General features: G+C 42.5%; 1 protein-coding gene across 5 annotated transcripts in view; it reads right to left on the reverse strand.

Annotated features, from left to right (window-relative positions):
- The window catches only part of LOC115178713 (sialoadhesin), a 58,953-nt gene that overhangs the window by 13,682 nt on the left and 27,645 nt on the right, over positions 1 to 17,626 (reverse strand). The window lies entirely within an intron of this gene.

Raw genomic sequence — 17,626 nt, forward strand, 5'->3', positions numbered from 1 at the left:
GATGGTGATGCAGAGCTGTCTTCCTGTCTTCATGATGCCTCTTCCTGACAACCAACACGTCAGTGAAGGGCTTTAAGAAATGTGTGAACATCTTCATGGGGGTGTTGAGGGGTGGGGGGGTGTAAATTTGCAGGTCAGACAGTGTCCACAATATGGTCTGCAGATGATGTCGATCATCTGACATCAATGATGACATTTTTCACAGCTCAGTCCGAGGGAGAGGGGGAAGGAAATTAGAGGTGCACTCCTCTTTGATTGACACTTCACGCACTCATTGTCACGGTTGTCGTAGGATGAAGAAGGAGCAGACCAAAGTGCAGCGCGTGTTTCATTCCACATTTTATTTACACTGTGAAACTATGCAGTACATATAAATAAGCTAAATACCAAAAACAACTAACCATGACGCAGAGTTAACATACACAAACTCAAAACTAATTTCCCACAAACCCATGTGGGACAAACACCAACTTAAATATGACCTCCAATTAGAGACAATGACGACCAGTTGCCTCTAATTGGAGATCATCCCAAACAAAGCCAACCTAGAAATACAAAACTAGAACATAAACATAGAAATACAAAACATAGAAAAACACCCCCCTGTCACGCACTGACCTAATCTACCATAGAAATAACCTCTTACTATGGTCAGGACGTGACACTCATATTGTATGTCCAGTGTTCTGTCTGTGTCAGAGGACTACAAAAGTACCAACCAACACCCTCATTCTATCCAAGCCTCCGGTTCCCTTTTAAAGTAGGGATACACAGTGGTCAGGGTGGTCAGGGTTGCAATGGTTTCATGTCTCTTCCTCTCTGGTCAGGCTTGAGTTTGGAAAGAGAGAGAGAGAGAGTGAGAGAGAGAGGAGGGGATTTAGGGTTAGGGAGAGAGAGAGAGAGAGAGAGGGAGAGGAGAGAGAGGAGAGAGAGAGAGGAGAGGAGGAGAGAGAGAGAGATGGAGGGCTGGTGAGAGGAGAGAGAGAGAGAGAGAGAAGAGAGAGAGAGAGAGAGGAGAGAGAGAGAGGTCACCATAAAGAATGACAGAGGACTCTTCTTTGTATCTGTCCAATTTTTGCTTCAGTGAGCTCTCACGGGCAGTTTGAACTAAGCAGTGCCATTGAGGCCATCTCCATTTTGAAGTAGTCCATTTTCTTCTTCTACTACTTCTATGAGTTGGTAAACAAACTGAAATGGTGCATATTGCCACCTGGAGCGTGTTGTTTGAACAGGTATAAAGCCAAGGTAAGCGATTTACTGCCACCTGCAGTCATGGAATGTTTGCTCATGAGTATAATGAATTAACTGATCCCTCCTGATGATCCGGATGGAATTATGTGATCCTTCCTTAACACATTGGAAGTCCCAATTGAAATTGGAAGTCCTCAATGGTGCTGCCCATGCTAAAATTGACTTTTTGGGAACTAGAGTCCTCTATCTATCTCTATGGAGGACATATGAAAACACTTTCACCCGCATGCCTGTGCTCCCGCCTGCTCAATCCAGCATTTGTCTGTCATTTTTCTGTATCAAAAAGTATCATATGAGTTGATTGGTAAAACTTCAGAATAACTCATAATTATCCCATTATAAATGCTTATATATGTTTAGAAATGGAAGTTGATGTTTTGACAGACAGACAGATGTCCTTACCATGTGGAGGTGTACAGGGAGGCTAAGGAAGTGTTGAGGCCTATAGGGTTGGTCCTCTGAGGAGAAGAAGGGGTTCTCTGCATCAAGCGGTTTGGGTATCTGATCACCAGCCTGGTGTTCTCCAGCTCCACCCTTTGGACAGCAGGACAAACAGCAGTAACAGCCAAATACTTAGAATGGAACCAATAGTATAGTCCCAAAAGTACAATGAACCAAAATAATTATCCCAAAAGTACAATGAAACCAATAGATTAGTCCCAAAAGTACAAGAAAAAGTTCAGTCATTATTTGTAAAACAAGAGAGTCATTTGAATTTACTATCTTTGGTGAAACATTGTAGCTAAACATCAAAATAAATCAATGTTAGATGTACAGTATGTATTTCTATATTGTTGTAGTATTTTTGGGTAAATCATAAATCAAACTCCTCTATATTCAATGGTTATGCGACCTGGCACTGTGGTGCCAGGACAAAAACCTCTCCCTCAATGTGAGCAAGACAAAGGAGCTGATCGTGGACTACAGGAAAAGGCGAGCCAAACAGGCCCCCATTAACATCAATGGGGCTGTACTGGAGAGGGTCGAGAGTTTCACGTTCCTTGGTGTCCACATCACCAACAAACTATCATGGTCCAAACATACCAAGACAGTCGTGAAGAGGGCACGACAAAACCTTTTCCCCCTCAGGAGACCGAAAAGATTTGGCATGGGCCCACAGATCCTCAAAAGGTTCAACAGCTGCACCATCGAGAGCATCCTGACCGGTTTCATCACCGCCTAGTATGGCAACTGCTCAGGATCTGACCGTAAGGTGCTACAGAGGGTAGTGAGAACAGCCCAGCACATCACTGGGGCCAAGCTTCCTGCCATCCAGGACCTATATAATAGGCGGTGTTAGAGGAAAGCCCATAAAATTGACAGAGACTCCAGTTGTAGACTGTTTTCTCTGCTACCGAACGGGAAGCGGTACCGGAGTGCCAAGTCTAGGACCAAAAGCCTCCTCAACAGCTTCTAACCCCAAGCCATTAGACTGCTGAACAATTCATAAAAATCACCACAGGACAATTTACATTGACACCCCCCCTCTTGTACATGCATCATCACTTCGCCCCCACCTACATGTACAGTGTATGTAGCATTGTTATTGTTATTCTTATTGTGTTATTTTTTATTATGACTTTTTGCTTTAGTCTACTTGGTAAGTAAGCATTTCATGGTAAAGTCTACCCTTGTTGTATTCGGCGCATGTGGCAAATAAAGTGATTTTTAGTGGGGTTTGGTAGCGCAGCATGTCTATACTATGCCCCCTGTGGTGGGGTCTGGTAGTGCATCCTGTCTATATTATGTCCCTGTGGTGGGGTCTGGTAGTGCAGCCTGTCTATACTATGTCCCTGTGGTAGGGTCTGGTAATGTAGCCTGTCTATACTATGTCCCTGTGGTAGGGTTTGGTAGTGCAGCCTGTCTATACTATGTCCCTGTGGTGGGGGCTGGTAAAGCAGCCTGTCTTTACTATGTCCCTGTGGTAGGGTCTGGTAGTACAGCCTGGTAATGCAGCCTGTAAAATAGTTCAGCCATCCTGTATTACAGTTACGTTAACTGTGAGGGCTGTTTATCTGACAGAATAGTTACAGTAGACCACTTATTGGCCAGCTCATTCTCCTCTAGACCACTTTTGGCCAGCTCATCCTCCTCTAGATCACTTATTGGCCAGCTCACCCTCCTCTAGACCACTTATTGGCCAGCTCATCCTCCTCTAGATCACTTATTGGCCAGCTCATCCTCCTCTAGATAACTTATTGGACAGCTCACCCTCCTCTAGACCACTTATTGGCCAGCTCATCCTCCTCTAGACCACTTTTTGGCCAGCTCATCCTCCTCTAGACCACTTATTGGCCAGCTCATCCTCCTCTAGACCACTTTTTGGCCAGCTCATCCTCCTCTAGATAACTTATTGGACAGCTCACCCTCCTCTAGACCACTTATTGGCCAGCTCATCCTCCTCAGGAGTATGACATCATATTCTATTAGGAAATAGCAAGCATTTTTGAAACAGTCTGTTTTAGGTGAGTTTAAAAAAAATAGTTTGGCCGCAAATACAAGTATCTGATGAGTCAACAAAATTATTTGGGTGAGTTAACAGAAAATTAACTTTTAAAAGTGAGAATTTCACTGGACAGTTACTTTAAGAACCTGCCATTCTACTGTTAAATGCTTCTCTCCAATTTCTTCTTACCCGTTATGCTATTTGTCCCTTCTTGCCTCCCGTCCAGGATGAGAACATCATCTGTTCGACAACGTTATTTAGTGAAACTACCTGTGGGCGTGGCCTAACAGTGCACAAAGAAAGGGTTGAGAATAAGGTCAATGTGCAAAAAAAGACATGAGAGATTGCTGCTAAAGAAACACAGTGTTGTAGACAAGACAAAAACATCAACACAGGAGATAGAAAGTATGTTTTCCATACAATGAGTTTAGCTTTTTTGTATACATGAATTCTGCTGGAAGATTTAGCATAGATGCTAGCCGCTAGCCTTTGATCATGACTCTCAGTTCTATTCCATTACATATAAGAATCATTAGACGAAGGCGTGTTTTGTAGGGGGAAGTTTTGTTAAGATCCCCGACGCTTGGTCTGTACATTAACACGCATCGCTTACAGTATGGTTTTGGAAGAAGAAAGACCTTGTCTTTCATATCAGCAAGAAATCATTTTCAAAAAACAAAAGGTTAAATTGACACACGTTTTGAGAGGGTTAGGGTTAGTGTTCCCACAAGGCCATATCTCCATGTTACAGCGCTTGTTTATGAAAAATGGATGGAAGATATGCAGAGACCACCTGTGCTAAATAGCTATCTAGAATGCGCCGAACACCTGTGTGTAAGCGTAACTCAGGAAGTGTAGCTTCGTCGGATGGAAGCACCCATAGCTGTATGGATATGTTTTAAAACTGCTGCAGTAAGTGTATATTTTTATTTGAAGGATTCTGTCTCGCTTACGAAGGATAAGGGCCATATGTTTCGATAGCCATATCGCAATGATTATTGACGATTCTAAGCGTTAAACCACAGCGTCAGGATTGTAGTTCACATGAGGCAGTCGTGGGCGAATCTAATGGCTGTTAACTGTAGGGAGAAGGCAGAATGTCGCCTAGAGTTTTCGAGAACTAGCCTCTAGCTAGCCTAGTGTTTGCTGGCTTATTAACTGTAACTAGCTAACGTTAGCTTCTCTTGCGTTTTTGTTAAGCCTACCAACTACGCGGGCTAGCTATTTACCATCTACGGAATTTACTTTCCCATGCAATCTGGAGATTAGCTAGCAAGCTACCTAGTTTTCTTACCTTGACTAGCTAGCTACCTAATGCTGTCAAATAGCTATGCTATAATGGCTACTCGCTAGCTAACTAGCTAGCTAAAGTTAGATGACCTCAATGGTCTAATCTTCCCGGAACCTTGTTCTCAGGGTATCGGTACCCCGATGGTATTAAGTAAGACACACCTAGCATTTTAACCTTAGTTAGCTAGCTATATACTTATGTCAACACACTATGAGTAACGTTAGTTCCTTTTGAATGTAGCTAAACACCAGCTAACTTATTAGTGTTAGTAAGCACTATTATTGCAAACTGGATAACACATCAATTAGCTAAGTCATGATGATGACAACTAGTATAGGGTAATGTAAATTGTCATAGCTACATTATTCTTCTTTAAAGTGGACTAAAGGAGAAGCTCATCTTTGATTTCTAGGTATTTTGTGCATTCACGGGTAGGTAATTAGAGCCTATGTAATCTCTAGACACCCAGCGCTTCAGTCCAAAAGAGATTACAACCTTGTGATAGTTATTACAGAATCAGATGCAGCTGAGAAGAAAACACTACATTTGGGGCCCTGACTGGCGCAGTGGTCTAAGGCACTGCACCTCAGTGCTAGAGGCACAGACCCTGGTTCGATTCTAGGCTGTACACAACCAGCAGTGTTTGGGAGTCCCATAGGGCGGCGCACAATTGGCCCAGCGTCGTCCAGGTTAGGGTTTGGCCGTGGTAGGCTGTCATTGTAAATAATAATTTGTCCTTAACCTTAAATGAAGGTTAAATAAAATAAAAATAAAATAAATTATTGAATTTAGTGAAAATATTTTGAAACAAGCATGGTAACAACCATTCGTTGTTACATCTCTGTAATTACAAACTGCAATTACCACCAGTTACATGTTGTTATTACTGTGTAACTATGAGTTATTACAATGAACTACAATGCTTGTTACAGTGTAATTACATTTCTTCTCCCCTTCAGTCACTGATTTATTTGACTAATGTAACCTCCATTATGTTAGAGTTAGAGAAGATGGGAGAGAAGACTGAAAGGCAGGTATCTTACATCACAGTCAGGACAGGAAGGAAGAAGATATGACTGTCTTGTGGTAGTTGCAGACTGATAATCAACTTTAACATGTTTCTCAAAAGGGGGTCTGATCAAATAGGCCTACACATTTCATATCCCATGGAGCCTTGTGTAAATAAGTCAAGTATGTGTGTGTTTAGTTAGAGGATGTTAAGTCTGCTTGTTGTAGTACAGTACTGTACCCCAGCCATGTGTGTGTTTAGAAAGGGGATGTTAAGCCTGCTTGTTGTAGTACAGTACTGTACCCCAGCCATGTGTGTGTTTAGTTAGGGGATGTTAAGCCTGCTTGTTGTAGTACAGTACTGTACCCCAGCCGTGTGTGTGTTTAGTTAGGGGATGTTAAGCCTGCTTGTTGTAGTACTGTACTGTACCCCAGCCGTGTGTGTTTAGTTAGGGGATGTTAAGCCTGCTTGTTGTAGTACTGTACTGTACCCCAGCCATGTGTGTGTTTAGTTAGGGGATGTTAAGCCTGCTTGTTGTAGTACTGTACTGTACCCCATCCGTGTGTGTGTTTAGTTAGGGGATGTTAAGCCTGCTTGTTGTAGTACAGTACTGTACCCCAGCCATGTGTGTGATTAGTTAGGGGGTGTTAAGTCTGCTTGTTGTAGTACAGTACTGTACCCCAGCCAGGCCCTGGGCATGGCCTGGCATGGTCAACACCTCAACACCCACAGCCACTGCAGGTTCCTCCTGCCTCTGCCTCTCTGCCTAGACCAGCCCCCAGAGACCACCACCACCACCACCTCACAGCCCGGCCCAACACAGCCAGGCCACTGGGGACATAACAACAAAAGACAACATGGTCAATACAACAATAACAACAACAGGCCACTACAGAGAAGAAGTCAGTAAAGGACAGAGTAATGTTCATAAGGCACAACACAGAAGAAACACTGAGAAACAGAAAGTAGAATACTATCTGAACGTGTGCAATCAATAGTGGACAACATCAACAGGGTTGAGTTCAGGTGGATGACCATGTACACGTTGAGTGTTTGTGTGTTTGTGAGTGAATGAATGAACAATGGAGGAGCATCCTAAGCTGGATGCCTGGCTTAGGTTTGCAGAAGCAGTACACACACACACACACACAGCTTACCCATTGAGTGGATACAACACAAAGGAGTTAGTGAGAGCCACACAAATGGACACAAGCACAAAACCAAGCCATGTAGCTAGTAGACCTAAGATAAATACCTTGATTACTGAAGGAGCAGGAAAGGGATGGAAAGGTGCCACCACTGTCACACTCAACTTAGTAGAGCAAATTAATGGGAATTGTACAGTAGTAAGCTAGACTGTTCTTCCATTCTTCCACGCTGCTGTTGATGATCCTTTAAATGTGATCCTCTGATCAAAAGATGAGGTTAGGTGTACTAACATTGAACGTTCACAGACACAGAAGAAGAGTTGACACGTCCATATTTATTCTCAGCCCCACAGTAGTATTCTCCTCTGTCCTCAGAGCTGATGGTTGTGAAATTGTATGTCTTTTCAGATCCTTTCAGTGAAGATCCATTTTTCTTGTACCAGGTGTACAGTGGAGGAAAAAAGTATTTGATCCCCTGCTGATTTTGTATGTTTGCCCACTGACAAAGAAATGATCAGTCTATAATTTTAATGTTAGGTTTATTTGAACAGTGAGAAACAGAATAACAACAAAAATATCGAGAAAAACGCATGTCAAACATGTTATAAAATGATTTGCATTTTAATGAGGGAAATAAGTATTTGACCCCCTCTCAATCAGAAAGATTTCTGGCTCCCAGGTGTCTTTTATACAGGTAACGAGCTGAGATTAGGAGCACACTCTTAAAGGGAGTGCTCCTAACCGCAGCTTGTTACCTGTAAAAAAGACAACTGTCCACAGAAGCAATCGATCAATCAGATTCCAAACTCTCCACCATGGCCAAGACCAAACAGCTCTCCAACAATGTCAGGGACAAGATTGTAGACCTACACAAGGCTGGAATGGGCTACAAGACCATCGCCAAGCAGCTTGGTGAGAAGGTGACAACATTTGGTGCGATTATTCACAAATGGAAGAAACACAAAAGAACTGTCAATATCCCTCTGCCTGGGGCTCCATGCAAGATCTCACCTCGTGGGGTTGCAATGATCATGAGAAAGGTGAGGAATCAGCCCAGAACTACACGGGAGGATCTTGTCAATGATCTCAAGGCAGCTGGGACCATAGTCACCAAGAAAACAAATGGTAACACTACGCCATGAAGGACTGAAATCCTGCAGCGCCCGCAAGGTCCCCCTGCTCAAGAATACATATACATGCCCGTCTGAAGTTTGCCAATGAACATCTGAATGATTCAGAGGACAACTGGGTGAAAGTGTTGTGGTCAGATGAGACCAAAATGGAGCTCTTTGGCATCAACTCAACTCGCCGTGTTTGGAGGAGGAGGAATGACCCCAAGAACACCATCTCCACCGTCAAACATGGAGGTGGAAACATTATGCTTTGGGGGTGTTTTTCTGCTAAGGGGACAGGACAACTTTACCGCATCAAAGGGACGATGGACGGGGCCATGTACCGTCAAATCTTGGGTGAGAACCTCCTTCCCTCAGCCAGGGCATTGAAAATGGGTCGTGGATGGGTATTCCAGCATGACAATGACCCAAAACACATGGCCAAGGCAACAAAGGAGTGGCTCAAGAAGAAGCACATTAAGGACCTAGAGTGGCCTAGCCAGTCTCCAGACCTTAATCCCATAGAAAATCTGTGGAGGGAGCTGAAGGTTCGAGTTGCCAAACGTCAGCCTCGAAACCTTAATGACTTGGAGAAGATCTGCAAAGAGGAGTGGGATAAAATCCCTCCTGAGATGTGTGCAAACCTGGTGGCCAACTACAAGAAACTTCTGACCTCTGTGATTGCCAACAAGGGTTTTGCCACCAAGTACTAAGTCATGATTTGCAGAGGGGTCAAATACTTATTTCCCTCATTAAAATGCAAATCATTTTATAACATTTTTGACATGCGTTTTTCTGGATTTTTTTGTTGTTATTCTGTCTCTCACTGTTCATATAAACCTACCATTCAAATTATAGACTGATCATTTCTTTGTAAGTGGGCAAACGTACAAAATCAGCAGGGGATCAAATAGTTTTTTCCCCCACTGTATTTGTCCACTGGTGGGTTGGCATCACTGCTACAGGTCAGAGTCACTGAACTGCCCTCCACTATTTCACCAGAGGGACTGACTGACACTGAGGTGCTCTTTGGTTTATCTGATGTAAAATATTAAAGTCCCAAAGCCTTAATGTCACAATACTTTCATAAAAATTATAATAATTTAAAGTAATATAGACAATAAGTTAAAAAAATGCTTTTTGTTCTGTAATGATTGATAAAGTAAGATGCATGATACTTGCTAAGTAGTATTGTCACGTTCTGACCAGTAAAAGGGTTATTTGTTATTGTAGTTTGGTCAGGACGTGGCAGGGGGGTATTTGTTTTATGTGTTTCGGGGTGTGTTAGTATATGTGTTTATGTAGAGGGGTGTTTGGTTAGAGTATTCCGGGGTTTTTTGGGTTATGTTCTATATTTCATATTTCTATGTTCTGTCTATGTTGTGTATTTCTTTGTTGGCCTAGTATGGCTCTCAATCAGGAACAACTGTACATCGTTGTTGCTGATTGAGAGTCATACTTAAGTAGCCCTGTTTTCACCTGTCCCTTTGTGGGAAGTTCTGGTTGTATAGCTGTGTTTAGCCTGTAATCCTGTTCGGTCGATCGTTTTCTTGTTTTGTTTATTAAGTGTTCTAAATAAAAGTTAAGATGAGCACTCGACCCGCTGCGCCTTGGTCCACTACATACGACGACTGTTACAAGTATACTGTACTTATAAAGGCACAAGATGAGACACAGATAGAGACACAGGAGGCAGATGGTTAGAGTCCAAGATGTTTATTAACAATCCAAAAGGGGTAGGCAAGAGAATGGTCGTGGACAGGCAAAAGGTCAAAACCAGTTCAAAGTTCCAGAGGTACAGAATGGCAAGCAGGCTTGAGGTCAGGGCAGGCAGAATGGTCAGGTAGGCGGGAATGGAGTCCAGAAAAAAAGGCAGAGGTCAAAACCGGGAGGACTAGTAAAGGAGAATAGAAAGGGCAGAAGCACGGGATAACACGCTGTTTGACTTGAACATACAAGACGAACTGGCACAGAAAGACAGGAAACACAGGGATAAATACACTGGGGAAAATAAGCGACACATGGAGAGGGTGGAGACAATCACAAGGGCAGGTGAAACAGACCAGGGCGTGACAGTACTATTGTACTGTACTCACACACTACAGGAGATCTGAGATCCTCACGGCCTTTTACAGTACAGGAGTAACTGTCTGCATCCTCACTGCTGATGGAGTACATGGGGAGGAGCCCTTTTTTACAGGTTGTCTGTTCTTGTACAAGATGAAGTTGGGGCTGAAGTTGTCGGTCAGAGTGCAGGTGGTGCTATAGGTCAGTGTCCTCTGTCCCTTTCCAGCAGGAATCACCTTTACCTGCAGACCTGAAACAATATGTATAAAACCACATAGACCTCTGTGTTAACAGCATGGTTAATTTATTTTATCCTGTAATTCAATATGATTTACAGTTGTATCATACACGGTAGTGTTACCTTTGACAGACAGAGTTGTTCCTGAGAAACTATGACCCCATTCAAAGTTGTAAGTTTTAAAAGTGAAAAGATACTCAGCTGAGTCCTACCCCGCCCTGCCTTCGACAAATCTGACCTTGACTCCATTTTGTTGCTCCAAGCCTATAGACAGAAACTAAAACAGGAAATGCCCGTGCTCAGGTCTATCCAACGCTGGTCTGACCAATCGGATTCCACGCTTCAAGATTGCTTTGATCACGTGGACTGGGATATGTTGCGGATAGCCTCAGACAACAACATTGATGTATACGCTGACTCGGTGAGCGATCAAACAAGCAAAGCGTTAGTATTGAGACAAAGTAGAGTAGCAATTCAATGGCTCAAACATGTGACAGGGTCTAAAGTCAATCAGGGATTACTAAAAGAAAACATCAATGTCTTGCTCCCAGACAAATTAAACAACTTCTTTGCTCGCTTTGAGGACAATACTGTGCCACTGACATGGCCCGCTACCAAAACCTGTGGGCTCTCCTCTGTGGCCGACGTGAGTAAAACATTAAACGTGTTAACCCTCACAAGACTGCCAGCTCAGACGGCATCCCTAGCCGCGTCCTCAGAGCATGTAAAGACCAGCTGGCTGGTGTATTTACGGACATATTCAACCAATCCCTATCCCACTCTGCTGTCCCCACATGCTTCAAGATGGAAACCAGTGTTCCTGTTCCCAAGAAAGCTAAGGTATCTGAACTAAATGACTAATGCCCCATTGCACTCATGAAGTGCTTTGAGAGACTAGTCAAGGATCTTATCACCTCCACCCTACCTGTCAGCCTAGACCCACTTCAATTTGCTTACCGCCCCAATAGGTCCACTGACAATGCAATCGCCATCACAATGCACACTGCACTATCCCATCTGGACAAGAGGAATACCTATGTATGAATGCTGTTCATTGACTACAGCTCAGCATTCAACACCATAGTACCCTCCAAACTCGTCATTAAGCTCGAGACCCTGGGTCTCGACCCCGCCCTGTGCAACTGGGTCCTGGACTTTCTGACGGGCCGCCCCCAGGTGGTGAAGGTAGGAAACAACATCTCCACCCTGCTGATCCTCAACACTGGGGCCCCACAAGGGTGTGTTCTGAGAACTCTCCTGTACTCCCTGTTCACCCATGACTGCGTGGCCATGAATGCCTCCAACTCAATCATCAAGTTTGCAGACGACACTACAGTGGTATGCTTGATAACAAACAACAATGAGATGGCCTACAGGGAGGAGGTGAGGGCCCTCGGAGTGTTGTGTCGGGAAAATAACCTCTCACTTATGACCTCTGGGATACTTGTAAGTGCAGGCCAGGGCCAGGTTCACTGTTGACCCCTTCAATACACAGATACTCTTCTTGGTGTAAGTCACACTCCAACCAGTCTGACCCCAGTACCACTGAAACATTCACACAAGGGTATTACCTATTGGCTTACACTAACAGTAGGGTGTGTTCACACTTTGTGTCTCTAGTTTCTGAGTTGAGTGTGAATGGAAACCACAGCTACACTTATTGAGGTGTGAAATTCAGCTAATAAAGTGAAGTGGTGAAGTGGATTCCTAACAGGTGACACCACTGAACACACCAGAATAATATTAAGATCTGTATGCTTTTAGAAATGTCTAAGGATACTATAATATAATTATGAATGATAACATACCTGCTACAGACCAGAGAAAGACCACCAACACACTTCCTGCTGTTCTCAAGTCCATTGTTGCATCTCCCACCCTGCAGTCTTAGAAACATAAACAACAAGTCACTCTATAGCTGGTGAATAACTCCACCTGATACATTGAAGTAGAAACTGTAAATGGGGTACAGGGCCTCATTACTGAAAATGAACCAGGCTCATATTGTGTTGTGTTGTATTGTGCTATATGGTTGTCTATGTGAATACTGTCTGTAAGTATATTTCACTATGTATGTAATGTGTGTGATGTGTTGCATGTCTGTCTACGTCTGTCTATGTGAATACTGTCTGTCTGTAAGTATATTTCACTATGTATGTAATGTGTGTGATGTGTTGCATGTCTTCAACAACGTATTGAACAGATCTGTAGAACTGTAAACACATATTTCTACATTGATTGTTCTGAAGCTGTTTTATTCTCAGAACCCCAAATATAGGAGGATAAATGTTCAATCCTCTACGGTCCGTCAAGCTGTACAGCAGCCTACAGACTGACCACCAGGTTCAATGATAACTCTTATCCCCAATCTGTGAGGATAAACAGCAAGTCACACACACACATACCTTTAATATCATCATTATATGATAGTGTCCATATTCACAAAGTGTCTGAGAGTAGGATCTAGGATTAGTTTTCCCATTTAGATCATAATTATATGGACCAGGAGGACCTGATCCTAGATCAGCACTCCAAGTCTGAGGCCCTTGAGTACATGACTTGTGGCTAAACACTTGATAAGGGAATTATCTAATAAAGGTAAATGAATCAATAAACCATGATGAATTATTAGTCATACAGCATGGTTAATGAATAATCAATGTAATGATCAATGTAGTGATCGATTGGTCTGATTAGTTCCAGAAAGTCCAGGAACCACTGGAGAGGGAAAGAAATGTGTGTATGTAATTAGTTTAGAGAGCAGGGGACAGATGGTAAAGGGAGTAAAACTTCAAAGGATTCCTAACCTTGAGGGAAAGGAACAGGCTGAGCTAGGTAGTGATAAACAGTGTGGGAAGTCAATGGGGGATGCAGGTTACCAACAGTTTGTGTGTAAATGCATGTGCGTAAGTAAGCAAGAACTATAAAATGACTGTTTTGTTATCCTGACCTCAGAACGTTCTCTGAATAAAGCTACAGAAACCTTTTGTAGAAAGCTGAGTCCTTGCCTAATTATTTAACCCATTGTCTTACAAACCTTGGGCATTAGTCAAGGCGAATTGATTATTGATTATTATCATCAAGATATCAAATTATTCTAACAATTGGTCCTATTCGAGCCGGATCTCAAAAAACTGCCGCTGTCGTTCCAAGGAGACACCGAAACAGTGCACGGGCAGATGAAAAATCCGTAAGTCAAAGACCTGGCCCTTTACTGTGGGTTCTTTACAGGCCGGTGGCAAACTGGTATGCGACAGAGGTGGTGATGAGATTCAACAAACATTGAAAAACTCAGCTGCAAATAACAAGGTTAGTAAGCTTTATTCAATGTTTTGGGGAATAGCACCTGTATGATTACATTAACCTGTTACATCTAGGGGGCAGTAATTTCACGGCTGGATAAAAAACGTACCCGATTTAATCTGATTATTAGTCCTGCCCAGAAACTGGAATATGCATATAATTATTAGCTTTGGAGAGAAAACACTCCAAAGTTTCTGAAACTGTTTGAATGGTGTCTGTGAGTATAACAGAACTCCTATGGCAGGCAAAAACCTGAGATGCTTCTGTTCAGGAAGTACCCTGTCTGAACATTTCTTGCCCTTCTTTATTATCTCTGTCGTTTACAAAGGATCTCTGCTCTCACGTGACACTTCTCACGTCAACAATGGAGTCTCACAGCCCGGGAAAAACAGGAATGATGTCATTCAAAGCCCTGGCTGAAGCACACGAGAGCAAATGCTGAGTGGTCAGTCAATGGACTAAGCCTTAGGCGCGTGACACGCCCCGCCCCCGGCTTTTGGTTTTTTCCTCAGTTTACAGACAGGCAGATTCCCGGTCGGAATATTATCGCTTCTCTACGAGATAAATTGCATAAATATTGGTTTTTAAACAGCGGTTGACATGCTTCGAAGTACGGTAATGGAATATTTCGAAATTTTTTGTCATATTTTGCGTCATGCTCGTGGCCGAGATTTAGCGTTGGGATAGTGTCTAGAACGCACGAACAAAACGTCGCTGTTTGGATATAACGATGGATTATTTGGGACCAAACCTACATTTGTTATTGAAGTAGAAGTCCTGGCAGTGTATTCTGATGAAGAACAAGCAAGGTAAGAACATTTTTCTTATAGGAAATGTGATTTTGGTGAAGGCTACACTGGGTGGGTGTCTAAATAGCTAGCCCTGTAACGCCGGGCTATGTACTTACATTATTGCAAAATGTGCTTCATCCGAAAAGCTATTTTAAAATCGGACATATCGAGTGCATAGAGGAGTTCTGTATCTATAATTCTTAAAATAATTGTTATGCTTTTTGTGAACGTTTATCGTGAGTAATTTAGTAAAATCACCGGAAGTGTTCGGTGGGAATGCTAGTTCTGAACGTCACATGCTAATGTAAAAAGCTGGTTTTTGATATAAATATGAACTTGATTGAACAGACATGCATGTATTGTATAACACAATGTCCTAGGTGTGTCATCTGATGAAGATCATCAAAGGTTAGTGCTGCATTTAGATATGGTTTGGGTTTATGTGACATGATATGCTAGCTTGAAAAATGGCTGTGTGATTATTCCTGGCTGGGTACTCTGCTGACATAATCTAATGTTTTGCTTTCGCTGTAAAGCCTTTTTGAAATCGGACAGTTTGGTTAGATAAAGGAGAGTCTTGTCTTTAAATAGCTGTAACATAGTCATATGTTTGAAAAGTGTAAGTTTTCGGATTTAGAGGAGTTTGAATTTCGCGCCCCGCCCATCATTGGATATTGGAGCAGACGTTCCGCTAGCGGAACGTGTAGATGTAAGAAGTTAAATAAGGAATGAGTAATGCACCTGTGTGTCTGCATTGCATGATGGAATGAAGGATACAACTGTGTGTTGGCATTAAATGAGGAAACAATTGATGTGAGAGTGAAAGGCGGGAGCGATTAGAGGATTTTAATGTACTCTGGGTGTTAGACGCTGGAACTATCCGGAAGGGAGTTTGTATCTGGTGACCTGTCTTTATAAGTTTGTGTGGAGAAAAATGTTTTAAAGGGAACCAAGTATTCTGTGCAAATGAAAGATAGGAATCGGGTATAAGTTCAAACAGGAGGAGGAGGGGTCCGAAATGACTCCATGGTATCTGTGGCCACTACCAATATAAACTAGCTAAATGTTGAGTACCTAAAACGTAAAATTGGTGGAAAGACATTGGCAGGAAACGTAAATTGGAAGGCGAAATATAGTAATATAATTATGAGGGAGGAGGACAGAGACATGTTTACATTAATATAGGTCGCCTGTCTAAATACGTCTAGGAGGGGATGGTCAGATCTTCCGGAGGCGCAACCTAGGTCTGATTATCCATGGGAGAAGAGAGACCTAATATGGCGGAGTGAGAAACAGATATTATTGTCAAGAGTTACATGGAGCAACAGATAAATAGGCTGTTAACTAGGGCTTTACAACCCCTGGAAAATAGTTTATAGTTGCATACGTATGCGACCTAATGTCCGATCAAGAGTCCCCTCTATAGATAAAGTTTCGAGAGAGATAGAGTGATTATGCTGGGATGAGTGATTGCATGAGAGGAGAATCCAGTCAACAATCGCGAGAAAAAAAAACAGGCAGTAAAACCTAAAAATAAAACGGGTTGCGGTGTTTGTCTATGCGTGAGTCAGGATCGGTGTGGGGGATCAATCATTCTAGCAGAATAACTCTATATTGATAATTAAGGAAAATAATGGCTGTTGTTACACATAGAGGATATATTGATAAAGTCGAGAGTCGCGAGAAAGACTGAGTAGTTCTTCTACGCGTGAGATAGAATCAATGTGTCATAATAATTATTCTCCAAATTCTAGGTTAATAATGGAAAAAGATAATTAGTTACGTGTGCGAAAGATATATTGATAAAGTCAAGAGTCGCAAGGAACGACAGGAAAATAAGTATAACTTATACGTTTTTACATTAGCATGTGACGTTCAGAAAAAGCATACCCCCCGCAAACTTCCGGGGAATTTACTAACAGTTTGCTAAATTACTCACGATAAACGTTCACAAAAAGCATAACAATTATTTTAAGAATTATAGATACAGAACTCCTCTATGCACTCGATATGTCCGATTTTAAAATAGCTTTTCGGATGAAGCACATTTTGCAATATTCTAAGTACATAGCCCGGCATCACGGGCTAGCTATTTAGACACCCACCCAGTTCAGCCTTCACCAAAATCACATTTCCTATAAGAAAAATGTTCTTACCTTTCCTGTTCTTCGTCAGAATACACTGCCAGGACTTCTACTTCAATAACAAATGTAGGTTTGGTCCCAAATAATCCATCGTTATATCCAAACAGCGACGTTTTGTTCGTGAGTTCTAGACACTATCAGAATGCTACATCACGGTCACGAGCATGGCGCATGGCGTGACAAAAAATGTCTAAATATTCCATTACCCTACTTCGAAGCATGTCAACCGCTGTTTAAAACCAATTTTATGCCATTTATCTCGTAGAAAAGCGATAATATTCCGACCGGGAATCTGCAATGAGCCTAAACAGCCGAATGAAATTTCTCCACGGGGGCGAATCGTGCACGCGCCTCATTCAATGGTCCTCTGATCGGCCACTTACCAAAGGCGATAATCTGTTTCAGCCAGAGGCCGCCTCGTCATCCTTCAGGTTTTTCCCGGGTTCTGAGAGCCTATTGGAGCCCTAGGAATTGTCACGTTACAGCTAAGATCCTTACTTTTCAATAAACAGATGCAAGACGCACGACTCCTTGTCAGACAGGCCACTTCCTGCATGAAACCTTGTCAGGTTTTTGCCTGCCATAGGAGTTCTGTTATACTCACAGACACCATTCAAACAGTTTTAGAAAATTTAGGGTGTTTTCTATCCAAACCTGAACAATAATATGCATATTCTAGCTTCTGAGTTGGTGTAGGAGGCAGTTAAAAATGGGCACATATTTTTTCCAAAATTCTCAATACTGCCCCCTAGCCCAGACAGGTTAAACTTATTCACAACAAAATATAGTAATACTATTATATCAATTCCACAGCCTTGTTGTGTTT

This window comes from Salmo trutta, chromosome 38, assembly GCF_901001165.1.
Source record: "Salmo trutta chromosome 38, fSalTru1.1, whole genome shotgun sequence".
NCBI classification, from domain to species: domain Eukaryota; kingdom Metazoa; phylum Chordata; class Actinopteri; order Salmoniformes; family Salmonidae; genus Salmo; species Salmo trutta.